Consider the following 27,807-nt stretch of genomic DNA (forward strand, 5'->3'; position numbering starts at 1 on the left):
GGCAGGGCAGGGCAGGGCAGGGCAGGGAAGGGAAGGGAAGGGAAGGGAAGGGAAGGGAAGGGAAGGGAAGGGAAGGGAAGGGAAGGGAAGGGAAGGGAAGGGAAGGGAAGGGAAGGGAAGGGAAGGGAAGGGAAGGGAAGGGAAGGGAAGGGAAGGGAAGGGAAGGGAAGGGAAGGGAAGGGAAGGGAAAGGTGTCTGTCGCCCCCCAGTGGGTGCAGCTGCAAAGCAGCCCAAACCATGAGAGAGAGAGGTGGGAAGGGGCAGAAACAGAGGTGAGAGGCAGGCAAATAAAGAGAAAAGGAAGAAGAAAAAAAAAATAATGCAAAGCGGAGAAGAGACAGTTGAAGAGGAAACATGAAGATGCTATCTCTGAAAGCGCCAAAGGTAAAGTTTCCAGTGTCAGTTCAACCAGGGCAACAAAGACATCCTCCCGCCACACTCATGCTCCAGCCTTGACTTTCTCCAGGCAAGGGACAATGTCACGCTGCTGGCTGCCTCAACTACTCACACATTTTGCTTTAAAAAAAAAAACACCTAACAACCTTCAGGGGAATCTTTCCATAATACTCGTGCAAAGGTAGGCAGTGCCAAAAAACAGTCAGCTCGCCCAAACGCAGAGCCAGAAGTAAACACCCAACTGCCAAAAACCATCAGGGGGGTTCACCAAAGCCTTTCCCCTCCAAATTCCACAGCAGCAGGTTTTAAGGGGCTGATTTTACTCTCAAATCTAAAGCCATAAAATCTAAACCAGCAGCAACTGTCATCCAAGCCCCAAATCACACAGCTGATGACATGTTCCCTGATCAGGGCTGCCTCACTTTTTTGCTAGTCCAAAACTTGAAACATTCTGACATGCAAGCGATAAAAAAAAGAATTGCAGTTACCAAAATAGCACCATCAACGTAACCAGCTCCTCTCGGCACATTTTCTTAATGCCTTTCCCAATACGGTTAAAAAAATGGGAACTAACCAAAAAACTCCATCTTTACACCTTGACACAAACCATGCTGGGATACATGTGGGTTTGTATTTCTCCGTGTTTATCTGGATCCTCTCCCACCACCTTTTTTTTTCTTTTTTTTTCCATCGGTGCTTTCCTTTAAACGTAGCTCTTATTAAAGAGCAGAAATCAGCTTTCACGATTTCTAAACACAAAGTTTTGCCACTCTTGGAGCTGCGTAAGGAAAACACAGCTCGCCTCCTCTTTCATAAAGAACATACTCTGCACATTTCTTTGCCTGTGTGAAATAAATTCTCCTACGTTCTTATATGGAAGCCCTGAGAACCCTCCCACATGCCGCCCGGTACAGGACTGGGCAGAGGTGGGCATCCATCACCCTAAAGCCAGCGGGTGAACTGGGGGGCCAAGTCACCCCGGGGGGAGCCCGGCACTATCACCCCTGGGCAAGGCGCTGAGCCGGGTCACCTGTCCCCTGCGGTCCCGGCGGCCGATGTCCAAGCCCCAGCCGCAACTTTGATTTCTTTATGCCAAGAAGCAACAAAATAAATGGAAAACGAGGGGAATAAAAAGGAAGCAGCAGCAGCGGTATTACCCACCAGGTAGGCCCATTAGCATCAGATGCAGCAGTGCCTGTACCAGCCTCTTCACTTGAGGTTAGCGCACGGCAGCCAGAAAAAACACAGCGGGGAGGAGTGGGAAGGAGAACGAAAAAAGGGCAAAAATAGCCGAGGAGAGAAGCGTGCCCCGCAGCCGTGCCCGAGGGCCGCCGGCGAGGGCGGACTGCTGCAAACTGTTACCGCGAAAAAAAGTTAACGCAAGGTGGGGGGGGCGGAAAAACCGCTGGGGGAGAGAAACACCCGCCGGGGTAACGAGGCAGCTGGGGAGGAGGGGGATGGAAAGAAGCAGAGCAAATAAAGAAATAAATAGATGGGGGGGGGGGGGAGGGAAGGGAAGGGAAGGCGCGCCCGGGGGCACCCCGAGTCGGCGCGGACAAAGGGAGGGCGCCAGCGCTGCCCCCGGCCCGGCTCGGCTCGGTGAGGCTCCGCCGGGCGCGGAGCGGCCGCCCTTTGTTCGCCGCGGTAGCGCGGGGCGATCCGCGCCCCTCCACGCCACTCCGCCGCAGCAGCAGTAGCAGCACCAGCAGCAGCTGCAGCAGCAGCCGCCACAGCAGCCCCACCGCCCGCCCGCCCGGGAGGCGCCGGTACCTGCGTCCGCTGGCCGCGGTGCCTGCGCGCCGCTGCGCCCCTGCGGCGGTGCGGCGCGTCCGGCGGAGCGGTGCGGCGCGACTAGCAGCGCCGAGCAGGAGGAAACGGTAATTTATAAGCGCTTTCTTCCTGACCTCTCGTGTCTGTTGTCTAATGAGGGAGCTTTGAGCATCACCCATCCTGCTGAGTGGAAAAACACCGGCACGGCCTCTTCTTTGCTGGGGAGGGGGGAGCCTAAAGGAAGGGGTGTGGGGGAGGAGGGGCCATGCCGCAGACACGGCCACGGAGCCGGGCTGGCAGGCGGCCGCGGGGCGGCGGGGAGGGGCGGGCGGGTGCGGGGCAGCGGCCGCCGCCGGGGGGGCCACCCCGGGCCGCCCGCCTTCCCCGCGGGGAGGGGGACCGCCCCGGAGCCGCCCGGCGGAGCCGGCCCTCGTCCCGCCGCTCCGGGGCGGGGAGCGCAGCGCGGCGAAGGGCTGCCCGCCGCGGCTCTCTCTCTGTAATTCTTATACGTTTTCTAAAAATTGATATTTTTTGTCTTGACACAAAGAGCGCCCTTCCCGCGGACAAAGCATCCCGCCGCGCTGTCACCGGCGCTGCCCTCCCCGGCGGCCGGGCCCCCGCTCGGCCCCGAGGGCACTGCGCCCCCGGGATGGCGGCGGGGTCGGGCTCCGGACCGCCGCGGCTCAGCCAGGCTGTCGGGGCGCTCGGTATCGGCAGCCGTCTCCGCCTGGAGGAGGAAACACAGGGGAGCGCGGCCTGGCAGGTGCCCGGCAGCCCGGGATCCCCCTGCTCTGCACGCTGCCCAGGGAGCGGCCCCGGCCCGGCAGCCCCCCCGCCGTGGAGCCCCGCACGGCCGGGCCGATCCGCCGGAGGAACGAGCCGGGCAGCCGGCTGGGCTGGGCTGCACCGAAAGCCGGTGCCGTTCTGCAGGCGAACGGCTCTGTGAGTCAAGCACGGCATTGCTCTCCTACCTGCATCCCCTCCAGTCCTGCTAACGCAAGGATACGGCAGCGTACAGACTCGCTAGGCATTTTAATATAACCCCTGCCGAGGGCTTGGTAAGAATCTCTCTGCTGCAAAACACCGTTTGCATTGTGGGGGCAAAGTAGCAGGGAAAAGGAGGTTTAGGGCCACCCGTGTTCCGCGGAAGTCCCGCGGTGCTAAGCTTGCATTGGGAATGGTGGAGGTGGACCAAAGAAGAACGAACAGCCCCCGCAGCCCTGCTGCCCCGGGCTGGCCCAGACACAAGCCCCTACCGCCCTACCTACACCAGGCGCCAGGGCGGCAGCCGCTGGGCAGCACACCTTTGGAGCCCATCACCCGTGCATCGGCTGCCGGGGGATTAAATGAATTCCACCGCAGCAGCCTCCAGGGAGATCCCCGGGGAAGGCTGATTTCCTTGGCTGCTTCACTTAAAGGCAGAGCTGTGCCCCTTCTGCATGCTCCTTCCTCACGATACAGCGTGCTCAACGGTGTGCCACAGTCACACAAGCCATTTTCCCTGACTCCAGGGCACTCCTGTTTTCCAGTGCCTGAGCTGATTTGCAGAGTGAATAGTTTTTTAACTGAAACGAGATACAGGTGTGGGATATATGCAGCTAATTGATGACATACCTCCACTGAACAGCCTGGTTTAAACTAATAACATGATGTAGTGCATGCTGCCACCTACATCTTCTAATTCAGGTTTCTTGTGCGCTGCAGCTTTGGATTTGCAGGCATCCTTCGCTTAAGGCAGCTAGCATTTCGTGAGGCTTCACGAGGGACCACAAACACAGGCGGCTCTGACCACACTAGGGAACGAAGCAAAACATTTCTCACAGGCTCAGCCACTTATTCAGTTGCAGTGAGGATGCCTCGATGCAGATTAGGAACCGGCAGTCACTTCGGTGAAATATAAGTAGCGGCTGGAGCCTCATCTGTGCTAGGGATTCTGCCAGCACAGCTGTACCACTGACAGCAGTGGAATATTTTGCTCAAGTTCTCTAGAGGAATTAAAGCCTGTATTTTCTGTTTCTCTTGTTCTGTTGCTCCTCACTCATTAAAAGAAAAGTCTGACACACAAAGCACATGGTTTCTGTGTTTGGGGGTGGTGGTGGGGTAGTTTGGGGTAAAAAACCAACAGCCAAAGTGTTTTGAAGTCAGAGGCTTCAAACAGTACCTGGAACTAAGTGGAATAAGAATAATAATTAGCCCTTTTGTGTCATAAATATGTGCATCGCTGTCTGCTGTTTCATTATGAGACAGCACAACTTCTGAGAATGTGCCTGATGGATATTTGGGGGAACTCTGCCTTCAGCTGCAGCAGCGAACAGCGGCACTAATGCCTCTGGCTCCTCTGGCTCTCTTATGCAACTGAAATCACAAGTTAGAGCCCAAATTACAAAGCGTAAGCATGTGTATAATATTAAGCATATAAGTGGTGCCTGAAATTACTATCTTCTTCCTGTAGGTCTGGCTTTAATCTATTAGTATTTTTACTTTTGCAGTTCTGTTGTTTTCAATGTGTGCTGGTGCCATTCATAGCGTAAGCAAGCCTAACCCCTTCAAAACCCTGCATTAATGAAGGCATTAACCCAAACTTACAAGACAAGCCAAAATCACTCTGGTTACAGGTAGGTGTGGTTCAAGTGACTAGTATACCAGATTTTGAGTGTATCCAGTATTAAGATGCTATAGAAAGCAGAGTATCATACCCTTGCGGCTGCTTTGCAAACCAGCCAGAGTGGCAAGTTTTTGCACCCCAGGCCAAGGCACGGGTTAGCAATCACCTTCCTCTGCATTTTCCCTCTGTCTTAGAGGCTATTTTTGCCATTAACATGCTGAGCTGCTTCCTGGAGTTTAAAGGTGTTGGGTGCTGATACAGTGAGCGCTTCTTGTATCTGTTTAATCCGATAACATAACTCTTTTTTAATCTCCATGTCTGGGTCACAGGGTTTAAAAAAGGCACTGGGCCAAATCCCCAGCTTGGCTACAACGTGTGGAAATGTACCGAGAAGGCACGAAAGTCAGAAGAGATTCACTGTATTTGCACGCTGTAAAAGAGGTCTCGAGGGGCAGGGATGCGAGTGCCTAATTTTGCAGATGGATGCGTATTCATACAAGTGTATGGCAGTTAGATCAGATTTCTGTCGGGTGAATTGGGTGGAGGAGGGATGTCACACCAAGATCTAAAATATGCTTATCAGCAAATTCACGTTCATTTAAAAATCAAAATGGATGTAATATTTCTTCCTTTTTCAGGAGAAAACATGTTTCTTTTCAGTGTGTGGCTGCTAAGGGAATTGTGGACTCAGGACTGAGGCAGGGCAAGAACAAGTAGGTTTTGCAGGGACTAGGAAGGTTTTGCATATAAACATTAAAATAAGAAAGGCAAAATTTATCCAGGCACAAAGTTCAGCAGAAATACAGGGGACAAGTGAACTGCACCATCTGTGAAGAAGAGTATAAGCAATAATGGCAAAAAGATGGTCTCGATAAGTCCATCACATCCATTCTCCAGACATGAATTTCCTATACAAAGCTATACGGGGGCGACCTTTGGGATTCCCCTGTTGGAAATGATCCTGAGCTTGAAAAAGGGAGGCAGATTTTGAAGGGATTTGCACATCATGCAGTGACTCTGGATTGCAGATTTTAAGCGTTACTAAATTGGGGAATAAAATTGTTGCTATTACGTACCAGGATATCTCACTAATCCACACAATCCACTAAATTGCTGTAGTACTAGTCTGTGTTTATTTTAGCTGAAATTACGGCCTGGACAGTTAATTTTTCTTAGTTCATCTATTTAAATCATCCAAATAAGATATCAAATCAAAATTAAAATGTCACCTGTGGTTTCGGTACACTCCCCATCATGTGAACCTGCTGGTGATGGAGCCACATACCCAGTTTACAAGTCAAACACAAGGCAACTGAAAACCACAGGTCTTCTTGAAAAATAGCCCCATTGCCATTAAATTTTAATGTTACGGGTGACCTATTTTGCTTATATTTGAGACTGCCTAGCCAGAATGGGATTGCCTCCACTGGCCCTTTTCTTACATCAAGCTAATTACATATTAACTTGAGGTTAGCAAGTCTGAAAGGCTGGCGCAGGTCCCTTCCGAACACCAGTCGAGTTTAGAAATGCCTGTTCCTTCACAGGGGCTGATTCCTAAAGTGAGGGGCAAACCCAGAGGAACCAAACAGCCTGGAACCAACGTGGTCACGCTGGCTTTTGGAAAAAGTGAAGCATCTCAAGTTAATTGACAGTCAGCTACCTAGAAATAAAAAACTCTCATATATCCAAAGGTTTTCACCAGGATTTTCAAGACCTCCTGAGCAATTTAAAGTCCTTGAAAGGAATGCACTATAGAATGAAAAAAATATAGGTATTATTAAAGAATGTCTCCAAACTGCAAGCCAGCCAGTTTCATAAAAATGAGCTAAAACCCAATAACAGGTACTCTGTCTCCTGCTGGATGCTGTACGAACCGTATGTTTTGCATTTTTAAAGTCACTTCTAAAACAATGGGGGTTTTCTTCCCTGTTACTATTGGGAAGAATAGTGAAAGAACTATGCATAAATGAGGTTAAAGTAATCTAATTACAAAAATAATGTGCTTTAATCTTCAATTCATATGCAGTTATTTGGGTTCGAACTTTTAAAAAAATAGATAAAAATTCAGAAAGAGTTTTGAAGGATGACTGTTTCCCTGTAAGATTAATGATAAACATACTTGTGTGTTCAAGGGAGAATAGAACCAGTGTTATGTAACGGGATAAAGAAACAAAATCCTTTTTCCTTAAATTAAAATAACCAGTATGTGTGTGGATTTTAATCAATCATTGAAAATTCAGGAAACTCATTTTCTTTCACAACTGCATTCCACATGCTAAAACTGACGACTTCTAACTTTTAGACAGAATCACAACAATTAAAGACAAAAAGGATTTGTTTGTTCTGTTCAACCATGCTTTGCCAATAGAAGATTGTTCCCCAAGGAAAATTCTGTAACCCTTGCACTGTGCAAAATTCCAAATTTGTGCTCATGTTTTTATTTTATGTAGCAAATCCAGTTACTGCACTTCCTAGGTTTTTTTTCTTTTTAATCCGCTTACTTAGTACTAGATGTATGGTAACTTATCTCTTTTAATCATTTTTTTTTGCCTGAACTTACTATTACATAACAGTTCTTATTAAATCTTGCAATACCTGCCTAAATTTGCCTCAAATGGGACACAATCAACAGGTGATGGCTTTTTTTTTAATGTTGGCATTGTTCTTTGCTGGCTCAGTCCTATAAAATTTTGGGGGGAAAAAATCAACAAACGAAAATATTTTCTACCATATTGACCTGCATTTTCCACTTCTGTATTTCACAAAAGCACTTATACCAGAACTTCTGCATCAGAATTTGATACATAAAGTTCCTCTTTATCACATGAATTCAATTTTCCAAAAGAAGGCAAACGGTACTATTAATAACTAAGATACAAGCCCTGAAAAGGCCAAGTCTCTGTACTTGCTGAAAAAAAAAAGCCATCTTGTTGGACCTTGTTTCAGATTCATTATTTGACACAATGCAGAGCAGTTTGAGATTTGCATAGAAAGGCACTGCTGAGTCAAGGTGATAATTTACTCTCGCATGAAAGAAGCACGGTTGTGCTTTGCTGAGCCACTTGGAGCTCTGTCTGCACACCGAAGTAAATCCTGCTTATGTTGGCATGTCCTTGCACATGTTCACGCTTAACATTTTCAGTTCTGAAAATAAAGCTTTGACTCTGGGCATTTTAAGTGGCGTTCCCTCAGTGGAGTAAGTTCTCCGTTAGCACCAGCAGCACAAGGTGTGCTTGGAGGCAATGCACATTTTGAACATGCCTCTTTCCCTGCTAATAATGTACCCACCATGCTGCAGCTAAATATTCTGCTGCTGCGTGGCCTGCAGAGAGATTTCCTTGGCCTCACCAGCAGAACAGCTCCTGCAATTCTAGTCACATGGGTGCTGCAAAGATGATACGAAAGCTGGGAAGCCGTAGGAGACGTAGGCTAGGAGATGGGGAAGAAGTTGTGGCAGACCCACTCTGAAAGCAAACTGAAGGTCAGCAGGGTCTGAGGCTGCCATGCACAACCACTTCCATTTCCACTTGGAGCTGGTCACCAAGCTGGGCAGGCTTGGCCTGACCGCATCCCAGGAGACAGCAAGCATTGCAGTGGAAAACAGTCCAGAAATGTGTAGTGGTGAGCTCAGTGATGCAGTTGAACCCTCTCAACTTACTTGTCTGATCCAGAAAAGCCGACGGATTAAACTTACCGAAGAGTGATCACTTGAGTGAATTCATACATGCTCGTATTTCTTTTTATTTGCTTATGGGTCTCTCTGCTCTCTTCCCTCTCAAAGTGATGGTGAAACGCTTACAAAGAGTGTATAAAAAATGATTTTAAAGTACCTAGTTTATTCTGACAAATTACATTGGCAGGCGTAGGCAAACACTAAGAGAAAATACTGTAAGAAACACCACCATTCCCAAATGCATGCTTTTATCAGCCCAGACAGATAGAATTTCTAGCTAGGTGAATTAATGCACTGCAAGCAGAGAAAGCAAGGGCATCAACTGCTTAAGCGTCCAGAAAAAATGGAAAATTTCAAATAACCCCTGCAAGCTATCCAGTAACTGCTCATCCAGTTACATGATTTTAATTAACAAAACTGGAAAGCAAACATGTAATATAAACTTAAAAACACAGCGCCTCGGTTTTCCGGACTACCAGTCCAAATGCAAAACAAATTGCTTGCATCTGGTGGCAGGGGAGGCAGAGCTGGCTTCAGGAGCTTTGCTTTAGCCGGCCGAGCGATGTAGCAGCATCCACCGTACCTCCTGCTTAGGGTGGCTCCGACTGCTCCTGGCACGGCCGTGCCCGCTGCCCTCTGGCACGGCACGGCGCAAGCGCTGTCAGCACTGCCTGCATGCTCCAAGGGGGATGCCTCGGCTTTCATCTCCGCAGCAGCACGCCGCTCCGCAGGGCAGCAATGTCACCGAGGAGAGGCCAGCGGCTTCCAGCCTTGGGTGACCTTGAGCCTCCCCAAGCAGTTACCTTTTCTGGGCCTTTGGCATGCTCTCAAGTGATCTTACAGCCAGAATCTCCGCTGCCTAAAATAAATTCAGTAATATTCACTGCGGCATCCCTGCACTTCTCTTTTGGGATACCTGACTCTTATTTCCCAACCTGGGCAGATCCAGGTTTTGGAAAGTTTACCCGGGTGCTTCCTGGGCAGCGAGCTCCTGAGCTGGCCCGAGGCCAGGGCGGCTCAGCTGGTGGCGTTATGAGCAAAGGCAGCATTTCAGGGGGTTTTCTTGCCCGGCCCTATACATTAATGGTGTGCATATCTGCCATCTTCTTTAGAGGTGGCCTTGACAACGGCATCTTTACAAAGCATTTCCTTCCCACCTCCTGAAAGACTGAGCCGTTTAGGAAGAAGAGAAGCTGGAGCAAGAGGGATTTCTTCTCTGGCCTTTTTCAAGTGGCAGAAGGGGCTGGCGGCGAGGGCCAGAGCTGCGAGGCAGCACACGCCCAGGAACCACACGGCTCCGCAGCAAACAAACACAGATGCTAAGGAGGCAAAAATGCCCCCAGACCCATGCACTGGCAGCCTCACCCTGCCTGGCCAATGCAAACACGTACACGTTGCATTCCCAGCCCTCATCCTGAAGGCCCAGAATACCTTCATCAAGTTTCTCGTCTGCATAAGCCCAGCCAGAAATAAAGAGAGTTGACAGGACTGATGGACACAACCTGGGGTTTGGGGAGCAGCCACCACTTTGTGTTCGGCTCCTTACTGGTTTTAGAAGTACATTGCTTTCTGAAATCATGAGTTATTTACTGTTCCTTAAAAAAAAAAAAAAAAGAAGTCTGATCTTTCCTTCATGTGCAATTAATAAAATTTGCTAACACTCTTTAAAATGCCCATCTAAGCAAAGTAGCATGTAATCACAAAGCTGCATTGATGTAAAGCGATACACAACGTGAGCTTGTAAGGTCTCCCTCAAGCTACCTGGGGCTCTCTGTTACCCTGAGCTCAGGCTTCTGGGGTACACAGGAGCCCCTCTGCCCCACTCGGCCCTGCAGCTATTACATCAAACACAACGCAAACTGGTAACGACAAGGCTGTTTGCCTCGCTGAGATCCAACAACAAGGAGATCACACCAGGATTCAGCTAGGATGCCCCGTAACAGGCACATTTTCCCTGCCTGGTACCCACTAGTGGTCCCATGAATCAAGAAAGCGAAGCACCGGCTGGGTCCAGCAATTGGCCAGGTGGCCTCATCCTGCCCAGTAGGCAGTACCAGCCCGGTGCTGTGCCCTGGCAGAGAGCGGCTGCTCCCTGTCTCCCCCAGCCCGAGCAATCCTGCTTTGCTGCCTCTACATGGGAAGACATGGAGAAAGGAGGGGATGGAACAGGCTCAGCACGAAGCACAAGAAATCCAGATTTGTGCCTCAAAATCTGCTTGGCCAGCGCCAGTCAGCTCTGATTTGTATCAAAGCTCAATCTTACCACTCGCTGATTGCCAAATGGGCCACAAACAGTTAAAACTTTGTGCACGGTTGGTCACAGGCTGCCTGTAGCATCGAGCAATTTTCTCTTACTTTGTATCAGCAAAAGACCTGAAGTTTTCTTATTTTTATTCCTGCATGTTTGCCTGTTGGGCTTGTTAAATTCATGGAGAGAAGTGTGAAAACTCGCCCCCAGGCTCCCACATTTCCTTGGGAAGCGCATCCCAGCGACCCATGGAGCAGCCGAAATGGATTTGGGATGCCCTTGGCACTCCCAAAAGGCACCCTTGGTCCGTGTTGCCCCACAGCGAGTGCCAGGGCGGGGGTGGGGGTGGGGTTGGGCACCGGTGGCACAGCTCGGGGGGCTGGTGGGGGAGCTGCGTGGTGGCCAGGATGGGTTGCAACAGTGACCGGGCATCATCTGGAGCAGCGGGGCCCTGGGATTGCCTGATGACAGAGCTGAATAAATCACAGAGCGGAGGCACACAGTGGAGGGTGTGGTGGACCCCTGGGAGCTTTTCCATCCAATTCCTCCGGAGGTCCTGTGAAGCCATGTGGAGCGGGGGCATGGCGTTTATGGAGGCAAATCCACCGGCACGCTGGAGCTCAGGGCACAGACACCACCTCCAGCTGCAGCAGCGGCCACTGCCGCATGCCCACTCCACCTGGCTTAAACTCAGGTTTCCCCTCAAGCTGAATTCATGCCACCCCGGAGCTCCTGGCCACTTCGCAAATGTTGCTGCCTAAATGTCACTTCCCTACTGGGAGACTAAGCTCCCAATTCTCCCAGTAAAATGTAGGTTTTAATCCAGGTCATATTTCTGCTGTTCTCCACCAGCACCACAGCTGTTTGCTCCAAACATGAAGATATTTTTGAAAGAGCAAAAGCATGAATTATTTCAAACTTGCCTCAGGATGAATTTTCAAGGGTACTGCGGAGACTGTTTCCACAACAAAACGGGAGCTCCTCTCCTGCTGAATTGTTCATATTACTTTCATGAATGCTAGAGAAGAGGCTGTTTTTTAAAAAAATGTCAGCAGATACCTGGAATGGGGATTTGTTTCCATAAAACCTTTGGCAGCTATTGTTGTTATGGATGATGTTGTCTAATCTGACCGAAAGTTCAATTTGGCAATTTGTATTAGACCTTGCTTTTAGGTATAGGCAATTAACTTAACAAAAATACCAGATAGGATCTCTGCTGTGTTTGCAATGCCTGTTTCTCTGATTCTTACCTGGTGGGAAGTGGCTTTGGAGGAGCACAGCCATGTCTTTGTAGCTGTTTACATCACATTTCTGACAGAGCTCCACCCTGCTTTCCCCATTTGTACTTTGTTTTTCATGAATAAAGGTCATGGCATTGGCATCACAAAAAATATTGTTGCTGTAGAAGGAATTCAGCTGTCCCCTCTGGGTTATAAAACAAATCACATGACAGGACAGTAATGCACCCAAACGTCAGCAGGGCAGAAATCAGAGATGGAAGAGAAGCCTGAGACCCATGGAGGTCTCTGCAGACCTCCAGCATCCTGCAAGTCAGCTGTCTCCCTGCCAGTGCTGGGCTGCTGCGTGCTGCACAGTCTCTAATATTTTGCACAACCTAGTTTTAGACGTACCCCAGCTGTTGGCAGTGGGTTTGTTGTGTGGGTACCTGCCTCCCAGCCTAGTAGGTCACACTGCTGGAGTTTGTTTTCTAATAGTCAAAGGGCATTTTCTTTGCATCGATGTCAAACCATTGGTCCAACACCTTTCTGCAGCTGTTGCTGGGCCATCAGCCAAGGCTACGAGGCTCCTGGCCCATCTTCGGTGTGCTGCACAAAGAGGTGCTGTGGCCAGGGCACCTTGGTGCTAACAACTAGTTTACGTCACTGGTTTGTGTGGGAACTGTGACCTGGCTGTATCCCAGCTATACAATACATCTTTTTGGCCATGTTGTAGCCAGATCAGGCGATAAACATATAGAAACTACATCACTTGACTCAGCTGTAAAGTAGATGAAAACTTTCCCATGTTTCTGTATAAACATCCACGCTGACCTTCGCGTTTGTGCTTGGGTCAAAATCACCACTTGTCTTTTGGTTCAAAAGCCATTCTTCTGATCTTTCATTATGGGCGGATCTCTCCAGCTCGCTGATGTTTTCCTTTCAGTCCGCCGATACTTTCTAGCAAGGTGATATTTTAACTAGCTGCAATATTCCAGGAGTAATGTCATCATCAGTTCTTGCAGAATCACAGCCTTAAACTTACAGCCCGTGTTTTTATGACTCTGTTGGCATATACCAAAATCTGAATTGTTCTGAGAATATGAGGGGAAACCAGCAGAAGTTGCTGTATTACTGTTACGGCAGGGACTCGTGGCAGCCAGTGAGCAAAAGCTCAACATCAAAAGCACTGGGAACACTTTTAGCAGGAACACTGCTCGAGGAATCCCCAAATCACAGAATCTGGTAGGAAGTGTATTGGAAAAGAAACTCCTGGTTCAGCAGATCTTGAACTTTCCTTCCCAGGATCACACCAATACAACTGAGAAGTAAATCAGATTCTACAGAAATGGTTGGGGATTTTATTACCAAGCAGCCTAGATATGAATTGTTTCTTGGCTAAAGTCTCATGGAAGTTATGTTTGAAACTGAGACTTGTCTGAATAATAATGAATAACAGTTTTTGCACAGTATTTTAGTGTAATCCCAGAAATTATAATTTAAGGAGTGCAGATCGTCCTTGTTGCAAAGCCCTCAGGATTCATGTGGCAATAGCCAGTAATGAGATAAAATAGCAGCAACTAATAAAGTATTTCATCATTAGAAAAATTTCCAACAACGGAAGATTTTGCAAATCACCCAGTAGGGTTTTGCACATCCTCTGGGTGTTTGAGATTTTGTCAGTCATGAAAGCTACATGAGCGGTGAATACAAGTATAAGGCTCAAAATAATGTCACACAGGCTCAGTGTGCACAGAGACAGTATTTTAAGGGAGCTGTTCAATTTTAAATAAAATGGTTTCTTTTCTTTATAAAGAAGTCTCCTCTTGCTTATTAACAGAATAAAATTTGCTTCAAAAATAGAGAGGTTTTTAAATATAAGGCCATCACACTCCTGCTTTCCCTTAGCTTTGACTCAGAAGTGGTTGAAGTTACATCCCCTTTTAAGGTTTCCACACTTCTTAGCACTTTGCATTGTATTTCCTCCATGAAGTTTCACAACTTCTGCTAATTATGTGGGCCCGGGAGGCCTGCAGAGCGCGTCTATGCTCTATAGGAAGTGGTTTTGATGTTGCTCTAGCAACCTCAAATCGGTACTGAGTAAGCAGAGGTGCTGCTCAGCAGAGAAGTAACATCAAAGTCTTGTCTGTACATCCTCATATTTGTTAAGAATGGAGGCAACAGCTACAATGATCAAGCCTAATACCCTTCAAGGAAATTGCAATTCTCTCTTATTCCTCCCCTACATTTTAATGTGATAAAATTTCTAGTCCTTGCACTCCTTGTTGCAGTGCCCTCTCAACGACTGAGGAATCATTCTTTCCTTTGCTCACAGTGTCCCCAGATACGAACTAAGAGTGGATAGCAGTCTGTGGTAAAGCAAGAAGGATCTCACCCGCTGGACAATCCAGCTCTTCTTTTACTTTACTCCAGAGCTGACTGCATTTGGGGAGAAATAAATTGATCTTTTTTTTTTTTCTTTTTTTAATTTTTTAACATGAAGCTCCCTTAATTCACCCTTGTAAAGCCTTTGGGGATCATCTGATGAAAACTCCTAAAGAAACACAACATATCCCTGCTGGTTGCGTTGCAAAGCTAAGGCTCAAGCTCTGAAAAGAGAAGTGTGCCTAGAACAAAGAGGTTTTGAACACAAAACTGAATCACGGCAATGCACGCTGACAAACACTTCATCTGCTGCCATTTACATTTTTCAAATACACATGGAGTATTGTTGAGGACCTTGGCTACCTTTGTCTGTCATTGATTCAAGTCTATTTAAGCTTTTTTTTCAAAACTAGTCCCTGCTGCCACTCAGGTATTTTTTGCAGTTGCTTTTGTTTGCCATTCATCTTTGAATTGTTTCCAGTCTGCAAGCATCTTTCTGGTACCAGAACTGCACAGAATATGTCAGGCAGTCTTCCAAAGGCACTGAAAGAAAGTCTAAAACTCCCTCCTCCATGACTCTTACACAGTCATCCCATAGCCTTTTGACTTCAGACCTTGTTTTAGGTCTACACAAGAAAGGCTTTGCCATCTTTGATCGGGTTCGGTTGTGTTTTTTCCCTTCGGTTTTGATTTTTTCCAGTGTTCTGGATAGATTTCACACAGCTTGCCACCACAGCTCTAGTGGACAATAAAAAAATGTATGGGAACTCCTCCAAAGTACGTGTTTGCAAGGAGTGCTATGCCAGGAACATCATTACCAGAGTCCCAGTAACTAGTCCAGAGCTGGTGCCATAACTTTTATGTGTACCAGGGGCACTGAAACCCATGCTGAAATACTTGGCAAGTCTGCCCTTAAATTAGGATCTAATCTATTGATATTGGCTACGATCGACTGCAACATTCCTTGGTTTTGAGGTAGTATTTCTGAAGGGGGAGGGTTTGCAATGCCAGTTCTTGTCATATGTTTTCCTGTCTCACCCTATCTCCAAGCCCAGCTAATCTGATGATATCCAACTGTCCTAATGAGCTGCATCTACTTGTAGACTGAAGCGTTGACAGCTGCCTGTCCTATTGCCAACAAAAACTCCTGAGACAACTGTATCTCATTCCTGCAAATACGCAAATTGCTTAGTTTCCAGCCCCAATATGAGACATAATGATACTTCTTTTCATTGATCGAGGTCTAAAAAAAGGTGTGTCAGGAATGCACTCAATCATTTCCTCACGTGCAGTTTAATCCCTCAGCTGGAAATGAGGTTTCTGTCTACTGGTTACAGGAGAAATCAAGGGCTCATGTCCCGTACAGCAGAGGTATGGTCACACGGGCTAAGGTCAGTGAGAAGGACATGTTCCTCCAATTAACGCCGGCATGTGTTTACTTATATTTTTATACATTGCTAATTCTTCCATTTGCTGCTTTTGAATTCAGAGCACATGACCAGCTTCAGCTCGTTCTTATTCAGGTAGGATTTACCGCCACCAAGACCCAGCCCATCTCATGCACACGGGATTCGCTTTCTTCCCCACAGATAAGGCCCAAAGCTGCTGGACCCGAAGGGTCATCAGCCTTTCCTCCCCCTGGGCTGCAGGTCCAGCAAAACTGGGCAACAGGTGAGTAGATAAGACCAGGCTCCCAACAAGCCATTCAAAACTAGTCACAACCTCCTAGAGAGAAAGCCATCTGAAACAGACTCAATTTGCAGGATAAATTTTGGGTTGGGTGACTTCAGTGTCCACAGGAACAGTATGCAACAATCCCCAGACAAAGAACTGACACACAGAAATGCTGATCTTGATCCAAACGTAGTCAGAATAAATAGAAGCGACACCTCTGCTGACAGCCGATCAGGGCAACTCATCTCCAGGCAGAAATAACAGTTTTCCTTGTCAAAAGAAAAACCCACGTCTACCCTCATAATGTTTTGACTTGCCAGATGCCAGGAATCATCGAAAACACTACCGAGCCATGGGCCGAGGAGAAGAAAAACTAGGGGAAGGACATGTAGTGTTGGCAGACTCCTGCAGCAGCCCAGGCCACCGCTTCGGCCTCTCCCATGCTGGCCTTTTCCACTCGGTTTCACAGCTGAAGGTAGGAACCATTTCTTCAGCTTTTCCTCAGTAAGTTCCTCACACACATACAAGCACAAAAACTCAAGACTCATATTAAGATCAGGCAGGGAAGGAAGAAAGAGAGAGTTTGTTATTATTCTCGGGTTTTTCTTTCCTTTTTTAAAAATTCTTGGGATGCGCTCAAACATTACGACGGTGGAGACCATATAAGTAGCTAGATTAGAGCAACAGACATAACAGTGGTATTGGATACGGAAACAGCAGCCATTGCCAGTTCCATGGAAAGAGGACAAATGAATAAACATCGATCATAACATCCGAAACCACCAGGCTTGGAAAAGCCACTTTATTTTAGGAATAATCCACTGGAAGATGCCAGGGCTAGATCTGACCAGCTCTGACTTTTTCTCAGAAGTATAAATGCCATTGAGGAAGAAAATGATGTTTGAGGATGGATAAATCTAGGAACCTTCTATGCCATCATCTTTTAGTCAGTAAGCTCTAGGGACAAATTCAACGGTTTGTTTGTTTGGTGGGAATTATTTTTGTTTTTACTGTAAATCTGTAGTTTTTCCTAAGCATATTTTTCCAGGTGTTTTTCCTGCTGAAAAATTGCATGCAGTCTCAGGGTGATATACAAATTGAATGCAAAGGCAAGCAAAAAATCCAGATAGGTCTGTCTATCAATACCTCTTCAGTATAAGATGGTCTCACCTCTACAGGACCTTCTCCCCTCTTAGCAGATCTTACACACCATCAAGAATAAGGCAAGGAAGCATCCAGAAGGAAACCATAAGCATGTTGACTGAATGTCAGGGAGATATACTGTAAATCTATAGCCAATCCACAGGGGGCTGGAAAGGTATTTTCAGTGTCTGCTGGTATTTAGGAAGATGTTTCTGAAGGAACACAGGCTGTGCCATTCCGGGGAGAGAGGAACTAGCTTCTTTAGGATTACTGAAAATTTACTAAATAAGAGCTTTCTGTATTTCCTCACAGCTGAAGACCAATCACTGCAACGCAATTAGAAAAGCTGGAGGCTGAAAGAAGAGAAATTCTCCAATTTGACCCGCATTCCTTACATTATAGCTGGTGCGTGCAAAATGCATCTGGGTTCTGTGAAGTGCAAGATACTGAATATCTCTCTCTGCCTCAGCAATATTTTGAGCTTTACATTGAGCTGAGTGCTCAAATCCTGGAACGTGGCTTTGGGAGGCCAATCCCTTGGGACATCCTTGGTGTCAAATTCTTTGAGGTTACTTGAGTAGACTATGCAAAGGGATGACTTAATGTGTCACAAGGAGGTGACATTAACCTTCTATAGGGCACCAGGAAGACCACACATTATAAAACTGCGCCCAGTTTCGGTTTCCTCAGCAAAAGACAAGTACCAACAACTAAATCCAAGCATAACCGTAATGCAGTTTTAAGAGGCTTGAGATACTGATTCAAGATGGGATGCCTAAAATACACATTAAGGGTGAAATGCCGGCACCATGAAAATCAGCAAGAAAATCACCTAGTGACTGCATTGGGACTGTATCCATACAGTTTATCCAGACAAAGACAGTATAAACACCAGAGGCTCAATTGTCCCTGAGCTAACAGTGCTCAGTTGTTTAAGCGCAGGAAACGGCCCACCCTTTTCCCACCTTTGTACACCCAGGCAGGGGTCAGGCATAGTGTAGCTGCCATAAGGGCAAGCCTGATCCAAGTTAATGCCTGGCATAGGGTGACCGAGGCAGGCAGATGGCAAAGCCACTGCCCTGGACCTCTGCGAAAGATTGCAGAGGCGGCCACAAACGGGCAAATGTACCGTCTGTCTGTGAAAATGCCCCATGGCTGAGCAGACACGCTCCACCAGTTGTCTTGGAGAAACTGACTTAAACCACTGCTCAAGACAGTTTTCTTTTTTAAAGTCAATACTCAGGTGAAAGAAGTTTCAACAGTTGCGCTTATCAGGGGAAGAAGTCCAGGGAAGCAAAAGTATGACAGCCATTGACACAACACATCCCACATCCTTCCAGCATCTTTTGCCACCGTAACAGGATCCTGAAGTAGTTGTTTTTAATTCAGGATTAAGGTGATTTCATCCTTCACATTAATTATCTGAGTAAGCGAGTACATACTTCTCTCATTCTTCATATTTGTCTTGATTATTCACCTTTGGTAATGGAACATGTAACAGGAGAGGGGAGGCATGAGTTCACTGCCAGGGAGTGCCTCTGCAGGTAAAATGAAATGCAGGTAAAAAAATCAAAACTATTTTTCCATTTTTTCTTAACTTACAAACTCAAGGCAAAATAGTTGCCCAGACCTCTAACAGGAGCTTTCCACAGATTAAGCGCTGTGAAGCTCTCATCTTGGGAGTAGCGGGAGAAAGCATTGAAAGATGAATTTCCATGCTACGTAGACATGCACACATTTAATCCGGTTGTGGTTTTCTTAATTTGCAAAGATCCTAAAGCCAGCTCTGATTCAACTCATCAGTTCCAGCTAATTTTCAAGCTAAGGGCTCTAATAAGCACATTCAAGAGCATCTGGGCAAATTTAGCTCCAACCAATTTGCCTCTAGAACATCCTTTGAATATATTTGCATAGTCTGCGTTCACAAAGCTACATAAAACACGCCTTGCCAGCTGCTGGCTGGGCCTCTCACCTGGCACGCTGCTGTCACTGCTGGATATCCACTAAAGCCTTGTCAAAGCGCTTACAGTCATTCACCTTTCCTTTGGCTGATATTAAGTGTACCCCTGTATAATGGTGTGCAACAAACATCTGGGCTAACGATGATTTAGCCACTGGACAGGCAGCGTGCAGGCAGGGGGCTCATTGCCCCACGCCACTGTGCTACAACCTTGACCTAACGATAGGGTATCTGAGAGTAGGAATGTCGAGCAGTCACCGCCACCCGGACTTGGCTTTCCTGGTGCAGCACAGTGCCAAATTTGATAGTCTCTTTGGTGATGCAGACACATGCCCACTAAGACAAATTTATTTTAAAGAGATCAGGTAGCAGCTGATGGGTAGTGGGAATCTTTTTGCATTCCCAAAAGAGGCAGCATTTGAATGAACAATCTACAGACGCACACATCAGCAGATGTATTGGCAATACCCTGTGTTAGAGTCTTTGCGAACTTCTGAGTACTTGCTGTTTGGTGCCTAATTATCGTCCCTATGGCAGTTCACTACTTACTAGTACGTTGGGATCTAGGGATCCTGGTTGGATTTGGAGTCCCTTTGCGCCAGGTGCTGCAAAACACAAACACCAGTTCTGGTATGTCCTGCCAAGCTACAGCGCTGAAAGCTCTTACCCACATGCTGAACTTTCTGTACAGCTGTAACTTCACTTGGTTCAGGCTGATCTGTGCAGATATGCAGGTCTATTGTGTTCTAGTTCATTATCTATTTTACACCTATTGAACTTGCTGCAACTGCTTAAAAGCATAAAGTAAATCATGCGCATAAATGTTTGTAGAATGTGGGGCTTAGTAAAGACCAGCAGCGATACAGGCAAGGGAAAGCTTGAGAGAAAGGGAAGATAAAAGTAACCATAAAGGGAACTTGTGATTACGTAGACTAGCTACATACATAATTTGTGGGCTTCATGGTTTGGGAATTCTGTTTGTTTGCTTAATGCAAATGAGCAAGAGAACGTAAAGAATCTCTGCCACCTAGTGCAGTGAGAACTGAAATGGTGTAGGCCTCACCCCGTGCACTTACAAATCCTTCCTTGTTCAGAAAACACTTGGCCATGTTTTGCAATTTAAGAGGAGAATACCAAATAGTGTGTTTTCTGCAAGAACTGGGGACCACATGCCCGCAACGTGCAAACCCAAATAAACACGCTGTCCCCCAAATACTTCTGCACAAGGAACATAAGGAGGGAGGGCTCCTGTGAGGTTTGGGGGTGTTTTTTCTTTCAATATTTGTGAACTCTTTTCTGTGTTACTTGACTAGCTCTAACCAAACGCCACCTTTGGGAATGTTCCGTAGTCAGAGTCTAATTTAGATGTACCCAATTTAGATGCAAGTTCTCACCATGCATCACTTTCAGAACAAGTTTCTTTGTAAGCTGTTGACAGAAAATGTTTATAGTCCTATTATACTCGAGTAAAAAATGCGAACTGAATAATGGATGTAATATCTTTTCCTTCGGTTTACTGGAGTTTATTTCCCTGTTGTGCAAAATTTTGTTCTGATTTTTTAAACCAATTCACTTTGTCTTGACTCATGCTTTTTATTCTCTATGAACAGTTTAACAAGCTGAAGTTGGAGAGTTTGCAGAGTGTGTCTGTTTTGGAGTGACACTATTTCTAGGGAACCAGGATTCCTAAACCTGATTACGTTAAGCAGAGATGTGTTGTAACTCCTCCGCTTTGGGAACGCTGAGATAACAGGTCACCTTTAACTTACTGACACACTTTGAATTTTGACTACTGAATACTTGCAACAATCTACACATCGAGTATCAGCTATTTGTAGCACTCTGCAAACAGAATAAAAAAGGTGAAACTCTGAATGATTTTGTTATCAGCTCTCTGCAGGTCTAAAAGTCTTATTTAACAAAGAGTTTCTATCCTTGCTGAAGTTAAGCATACACTGAAGGCAAGCGTAAGCCTGAAAGCTTTGCTGAATTCATAGTTGGTTAGGGACATTTTTACTAGTTTTTGCTTAACTTGAGCCACAGCTAACAGCTGAGCAGTGATACTGAGCGTAACAACCGGGACTCCAGCGAGGGTGTGGATGCTATTTTTGACCCACTTAAATTGATTGCTCTTCAAGTTTTGTGTCAGTTACGACATGTTACAAAGATACAGAGACTCTACAAACAGGCACAAGTTATCTTCTCAGTTTAATGACATCTCACTTACTGGTCTCCAGGCCCTTTAGCTTTTTACCTTGCCCAGTGGCTTTATTTGCACCCCAGCGTGCCAAGCTGGCTGATCTTTGAATATTGATACGTGAAGGGAACAAGCCTTCCCTTTATTTAACAAGGGTCTTGTTTGCTCTTCCTGGCATTGGATCATTATTACGTCTGCAGGGAGGGTTAGCTTTTAATCTCTGTGTTATTGTAACGTGTCTCCATCAAGATAGAGGCATGCCCCAGCAGGACAAGGTGCTGTGAAAGTTCAGGTTGTTGCTGTTAGCTTCCAGTAAAGGAAATTATTTTTCAGCCACCCATGTTGAATTGCCAGTGGCCAACACAGAAACCTTTTGTTGAACAAAAGCTACTGGACCATTGATACTTGCAGCGCCTAAGATGCAGCCCAGCCGGACCAGCAATTCAAAGGCCAAGTCTTGAATTTCCAACTGAAGGCTTGTTCTTGTTAAACTTGACTTGCCTAAGAAATCTTTCTTTGTGATATTAATCCTATTGATTTCAACACAAACTCAATCTTTTTCCTACTGAAAGTCCCCCTGAATAGAGTGAGGAGAGGCCAAAACTTGTGGATTACACTGGTGAAAGAATATCCTATGAGTGGGCATTACGGGCTTTGGGAGGAACAGAACAGAACATGGTACATGATTATAAATCACAGGATCACGCTCTTAAACTAAACACGGGGTCCTCACAAGATTCCTCTGAGATGAGCGGGCGGGAGGCTGGCAAAGCGAACTCAATGCAGTATTGCAACACATCTTGGCCGTAATGGTTGACGGTTCTCCCAGCATACCTGGCTGGGGACAAAACGACACTTTTCCGAAGGCTTTTATGACCTCTGTGTACAGACCTTGCTCTTTCCAACAAAGCAAATGAAGCTCCCAGCTCACGAGGAAAGAGACTTAGATTATGACAAGCTGCGGACACATGACAGAAGTGGGTTTTTATCAACTCAAAATAGCCAGAATACCCCTATGAAATATTCTTTCTCACACAACATGCTGTTTTCTCATTATGTGTGTTGACATTTTTCAGACTGACCTCAGCTAGATATTTTGTTCCGGAGTCCCCATTTAGTGGAACATTTAAACAATAACACTTTGAAGCATGCTCTGTCTCTCTTTTGAAGTCCATTCAGGCTCTGCCCTAGGGTCAGCAGGCGCATTCCAGCAATGATGCACGGACCATCTGCTGTACAAGTTTAAATCCCACTGGTCCTATACCTAGAGGTACTAACATGTTGCATAACTCGCACTGAAAAACAGCCTGTCAGTTCAGACGAGGTTTGGATTTATTCCTATAGTTCTCTTATCCTCCCGCTGGAGGGCCTGTGCACAGTAACCTTTCAGTGTGGTTTCTGGGGACTACAGATTAATGAGATATATAATAAGAAATGACATTAAGTTCTTACATTCAAAACCTTTATTTTCCTTTGTCCATCTCCATCCTGCCTCTGGTCTGGCATCTCATTTAGGTGCCTTCCTATTCCAGTTTTTTCACTTAGGTGGGTTCTGGCTAAGTTACCCTAAATAATGGTCCATGCCTTAGTGTCAGTTGCTGAACAAGGGAAAACCAGGATGGTGTAATATGAAGGGTGAGTTTTCCAAGACAATGTCAGCGATTCAGATGACCAGTGAGAATTTACTTGGGTAGGAATTTGGCATCAAACCCATGACAAAAATCCCTGCCAAGATATGTCTTTGTCTATATATTTTATCCATTGTGCTTCAATGTTAACTAGTCATTATTAAAATTAACAATGCATTGGCTAAGGTTAATGTATTTCAGACCCAAGCACCGTTGGTCTTCTTGGTGCTATGTAAACATAGAGGAAGGAGTGGTCCCTGCCCTTGGGAGTTAAAATCTAAACTTGGACAATACACTTCAAACATATGGTATATCCTGCAGGCTGAATTACCAAACTTCAATCAGCATTAGTCTTAACAATTAATTTATGTTGCACATATGTTCTGCATTTGGGGCATTAGCCCTGATGGGCCCCTTGAAGGAAATGTGAGTGTACGTACATGCTGACCCCTTAGCGACAGCAGAGGGACACGGTAACAAGCAGGATGAGACCTGTGGGATGGAGCATGGCATGAGGGTAAGCATGGCAGGGGGACATAAATAGGGTACACAACAGGGAGATGTGGACATCTTGTAGCATAAGCGAAGGAGAACAGCCATAGCAGAGCAAGTCTTTCAAAGTGGCTCTAGCACTAGTTGAGTACCAAAATAAGTGGGCACATTTCCACTTTTGAATATCTGTCACTTATTTAGATGCCTCCTTGGAAACTGAGCTCTCCGGAAAATCTGTCCTCAACGGTGGGTGCTAAGCACTAGACAATCTGGCCTGTTCGCTTTCTCGGTATGTGCTTCATCTGTTCTAAGGAACAAGTCCTTCTGGAAATGTTAAAAAAAAAAAAAAAGGCAGAAAAGAAGTGTTGAATACAGAAAAGCACGCAAGCTGCCTCGTGGACTAATGATCAAGAAAGGCAGAACAAGCAAAATTCCATAAACCAGATGAAGTCAAATGTCTAGCTACCAGGACCCCTCACAAACATTGCAGTATTCTGGGAAAGATGTTTCACATGGGTTAAAGCACTGAGTAGGAGTCAGGAGATATGAATTGGCTGATTTGCTTAATCCCCTTGCTCAAAATGTTCTTATCTGTCCAAAAAAAGAAGTGGAACAGGAATATCTGGCCCACTACCCTACAGGAGAAAACTGTAAACATTATTCAGGATCAAAATACGGCCTCAGATGGAAGAAGCAGCCCATGGGGTGGAAGGGAGATCCCCTGAGGCTTTCTGCCTCCATAAAACAGAACTGAAAACAGCGTAACGGAACATGAAGGGACACAAAGCTGAAGAGCATAACATGGGGCATGCTCCCATGTATGCAGAAATCCAGCCCCCAGCTGTGGAGGGACACAAATCCCCCGTTCGTTAGCCATGCCTCATGATGGAGTGTGACGTAGCACTAGTGGTGGCCAGCCAATCTTTTAGCTAGACCTCCTCAGACCTCGCCGTCACCTCTGATCCCAGTGAGCCCAAGTGGTCGCCTTTTGCATAATGCACCTCTCCTGTTACATCACCTCCGAGCTTGTCCTTGCGTCTCCCTTGTGGGATCCCGTAAGAGGATTGGGTGGGCCAGGAGGGAGCAACTCCATTGTTCGAGCACAAAAAGCAGCGTTCATTAGTAGGCAGGCATCTTAGAATGGAAAAAAAAAAAAAAAAAAAAAAAAAAGACTGGATTTGCCATTAAATCGGATATTCTTGGAGGTTTTCCTCAGTACAACTCCCTCTTTCAAGCTAACAGAAGCAGTTGAGAGACCTGCCCAGTAATTCCTGAGTTCCAGTCCCAGCTGTGACCTTAACTCTGAAGCTAATATCCTCTTGTTCCCTACAATAAAGCATCGGTCCTCCACCGCCATAAAGCAGCCTCACTCCTTCCACATAAGTCAGTGTTACCCCATTTGAAGATTTGGTTCAGAAATCAGGGCAGCACGTGGCGGAGTCCTGCAGAAATGCCCAGGAAAATCTGGTCCCCAAAGAAGGTTGCACCAAACCAGCAAGATGTGAACTTGTGAGCTGTACTCAGACACCCTGGGCCCACAGAGCGGTTACCTCCTGGCAGGACATGTCCCTTGGAGATCCAGGCTTACACGCGACGGCTATCTCTGCTATCTCTCAGGGTAATTCACTGCCTTCAGTTGCCGCTGCCAGAGACGGGAGGGAGCTTTGCAGTGCCCACTGCACAGCCATAGATGATGGAGAGGCTGCCAGAGGCTTCCTTGGCTCTTCATCCAGTTCAAAGGGGCCAGGTCAGGAGCTGGTAATTACCCAAAATTTAAACAAGGCTCCTAGTTCACATCCATGGCCATTTTCGAGTTACATTTGCCCTCCTCTTGGTAAACAGCAAACATTTTCTTGGAAACAGTGTCATTTCTTATGCCAGTGGCAAAATAAACCCCAGCTCATCAAGGATGTGTCCTTTCCAAAGAATTACCACAAAAATGTCTGAAACCCTATAAAGGCTGTTAATGACTGAATCTCCATAGGGCTTTCTTCCCCCTTCCTTTTCCCTCTTTTCTCCTTGCTCTGACGAGCTGGTGAGTTGGGAATGGTTTTAAATACCACAATAGCCATGGCAGGACATCAAGAAAGAAAGAGGAACAGGGTTTTGAAATACTTTGTGTAAAGCTCCAAGCGCTTGAGTTGGTGCTTAACTGGCTGGGCTTTACCACGCAGCAGTCAGATGATCTCTGCAGCTTTGAGAAAGAGGAGAAACTCTGGAGAAGGGTGGGGGGGAAACGGTCTCTGCCACATTGGTCTTTATTGTCTTATGGATTTTATCACAGTATTGTTCTTTATTTCCTGCTATTTATAGGCTCTCATGTTTTGTGCTGCTTTCATGTTTGTGCTATCTGCCTTCCCACGACATGTTTCACCCCAGCCCTTGCCTACAGCTGGATCCATAAAGGCCAGACCAATGGTTTTGAATGGCACATCAGTGCTCATCTTCTCTCTCTGGGCGATGCACGCAAACTGCCCTTTTCTGAAGCACTAAGAAACCCAAGATGGGTGATTTAAACAGTGGTGGTCACTCTCCACACGCTCTTGCATAAAGGAGCCAAGGAGTTTGCCACTGGGCTTTTGGGTATCATGCCATTCTTTAAGAGCTCCAGCCAGCGATGCTGGGCTGTCTCCTATGAAGCCCACACTTTACAATGGATTTAAACCATCAACCCATCAGTGCATGACTAGATGATAGCCACTTCGGAAACTTCACCTGAATTATTTTATAACTCTGCCCTTTGTGCACAGTACTGCAGAGAGAATGTGCTACAGGGGGTCTTCTTGTCCCAATTCCCATGATTTAGGGATGTAACTCCACTGACCTGAACTAGCAAAAGTGAAGTTAGATCTGGTTTGAAACAAATGATGAGGCTTGTAAAAGTCAGGTCCCAGCCTTAGTGAACTTCCTGCCTTAAAGGTGGCTTCAATAGGCTGTGAGGCTAGAAATAAAAACAGGAGAGGTGCAAAATAATGCTGTAATCACTGAAGTCTGTGATTTAATTCTATAAGCATCCTTGTACTTCACCCCACAGCAGTTTCCAGGCAGCCCAAACACAAACTCCAGGTACGAAGCAGAAACCCAGCTGCTGGTTAGGTGGGCTGGAACTGGGGGATTTACTCCCCAGCAACAGTCCCTTTCCTGCACTTTGTGAGTGACAGCAAGCCTCTCGCATCAATCCCCAGCTTGCATCACTTCTTCTTGTGTGCAAAGCAGCCTGTCTTGGAAGCGACCACACAGCTCAATGCCAGTAAAAACAGGGAAAAACCCTTCACCTAAACAGAGAGGAACAGCAAACCCTGCTTTGGGACCCTTTCACAATACGTATCCGGCAGCAGGCCTGCCATGGGCTGCTGGACAATTACAAAGAAAATGAAACACTTGGATATGGAGCCAGGCTTGGGCAGCTTTTGCTTATGGGATTTTGGGGCAAGTTACTTTCACTGTTTTACCTGTGAGTGCCTGCAAAAGGGCCACAGAACATAGCTCTTCAGTGCTGCAGAGCAGCGTAAAGGCACCTGTCTGTCAATGAGAGTAATTCTGGTTTGCCTCACATCATGCCTATTTTGGGAACATCCCTTGAAGAAAGCAGCAGATTTTTTCTGTAAGCAGCATGAAGTGCAGGTTTCTCATTTAGAGTTTGACACAGGTTTCTGGAGTTACCCACCCCCTGTAGCAGCCAGGCTGAAAGAGGAGACGTGGTGGAAACAGAAGGCATCTATGCTGCACCAGACTAAGCAAAGATAAAGCACGGTGCAAGGTGAATTGAGAGGTGGCAAAGTGCATGCTCATGTCGGTGAGTCCCAGGATCCTTTGTAAGGATCCTTTGCTAAGAAGCAAATTTATGTCAAGCCACGAACATTGCTAAAGCAGATGCCTTGTCTCCCAAGCACTAGTGAGTCCTGAAAACTGACATTTAAAAATTTTAGTGGCCGTTACAGTGAAATAACATATTTCACCACACAAAGACAATGTGGGGAAAGGTATGTGGCAACCCTTTTTTTAAGGTGGGACAAAAAAAAAAATTGCCACTAGGAACTCCACAACACTGGAAACCAAACACTTAACCAACTCTCATCCCATCTGAGAAACAATTAAAAGTGTGAAACCAAAGGTTTCCAGCAGAGACTGCTGCAGAGGCTTAAAAGATAGTGGCCGTGGAGCAACTGCTGTAAAAACACAGCCCCAGCCCTCCCAAAAAGTGCTGAGTGCCTTGGTGTCCATGGGGATCAGTGTGGATGGGGGCTGTCACCTCTCCCAAGCCCAACAGTTACATTCTCCTTCCATCCTCTGTTTCAGTTGATGAAAATGTGACTGTTTTGAGCTCGGTGCCTGGTATGAGCCAAGTCCTGTTTATCTCCTGAGACACGCTTTCCAGTGTGTCACCAGCTGCCCTCTCAGCCACCATCTAAGGTGCAT

General features: G+C 46.4%; 1 protein-coding gene across 7 annotated transcripts in view; it reads right to left on the reverse strand.

Annotated features, from left to right (window-relative positions):
* SLC6A6 (solute carrier family 6 member 6) overlaps positions 1 to 27,807 on the reverse strand; it is a 121,246-nt gene that overhangs the window by 55,682 nt on the left and 37,757 nt on the right. For 3 of the 7 annotated variants that reach the window (XM_040593461.1, XM_040593460.1, XM_040593457.1), the window contains exon 1: positions 2,167 to 2,364. The exons of 3 other annotated variants lie outside the window; for them this stretch is intronic. The gene's annotated coding sequence lies outside the window, so the exon portion shown is untranslated. Of the gene's footprint in view, positions 1 to 2,166; positions 2,365 to 27,807 lie in introns of those variants that run through there. One more of the 7 variants, XM_040593463.1, reaches the window with a different exon arrangement.

The sequence above is a fragment of the Falco naumanni genome, chromosome 4, assembly GCF_017639655.2.
Source record: "Falco naumanni isolate bFalNau1 chromosome 4, bFalNau1.pat, whole genome shotgun sequence".
Lineage (NCBI taxonomy): Eukaryota > Metazoa > Chordata > Aves > Falconiformes > Falconidae > Falco > Falco naumanni.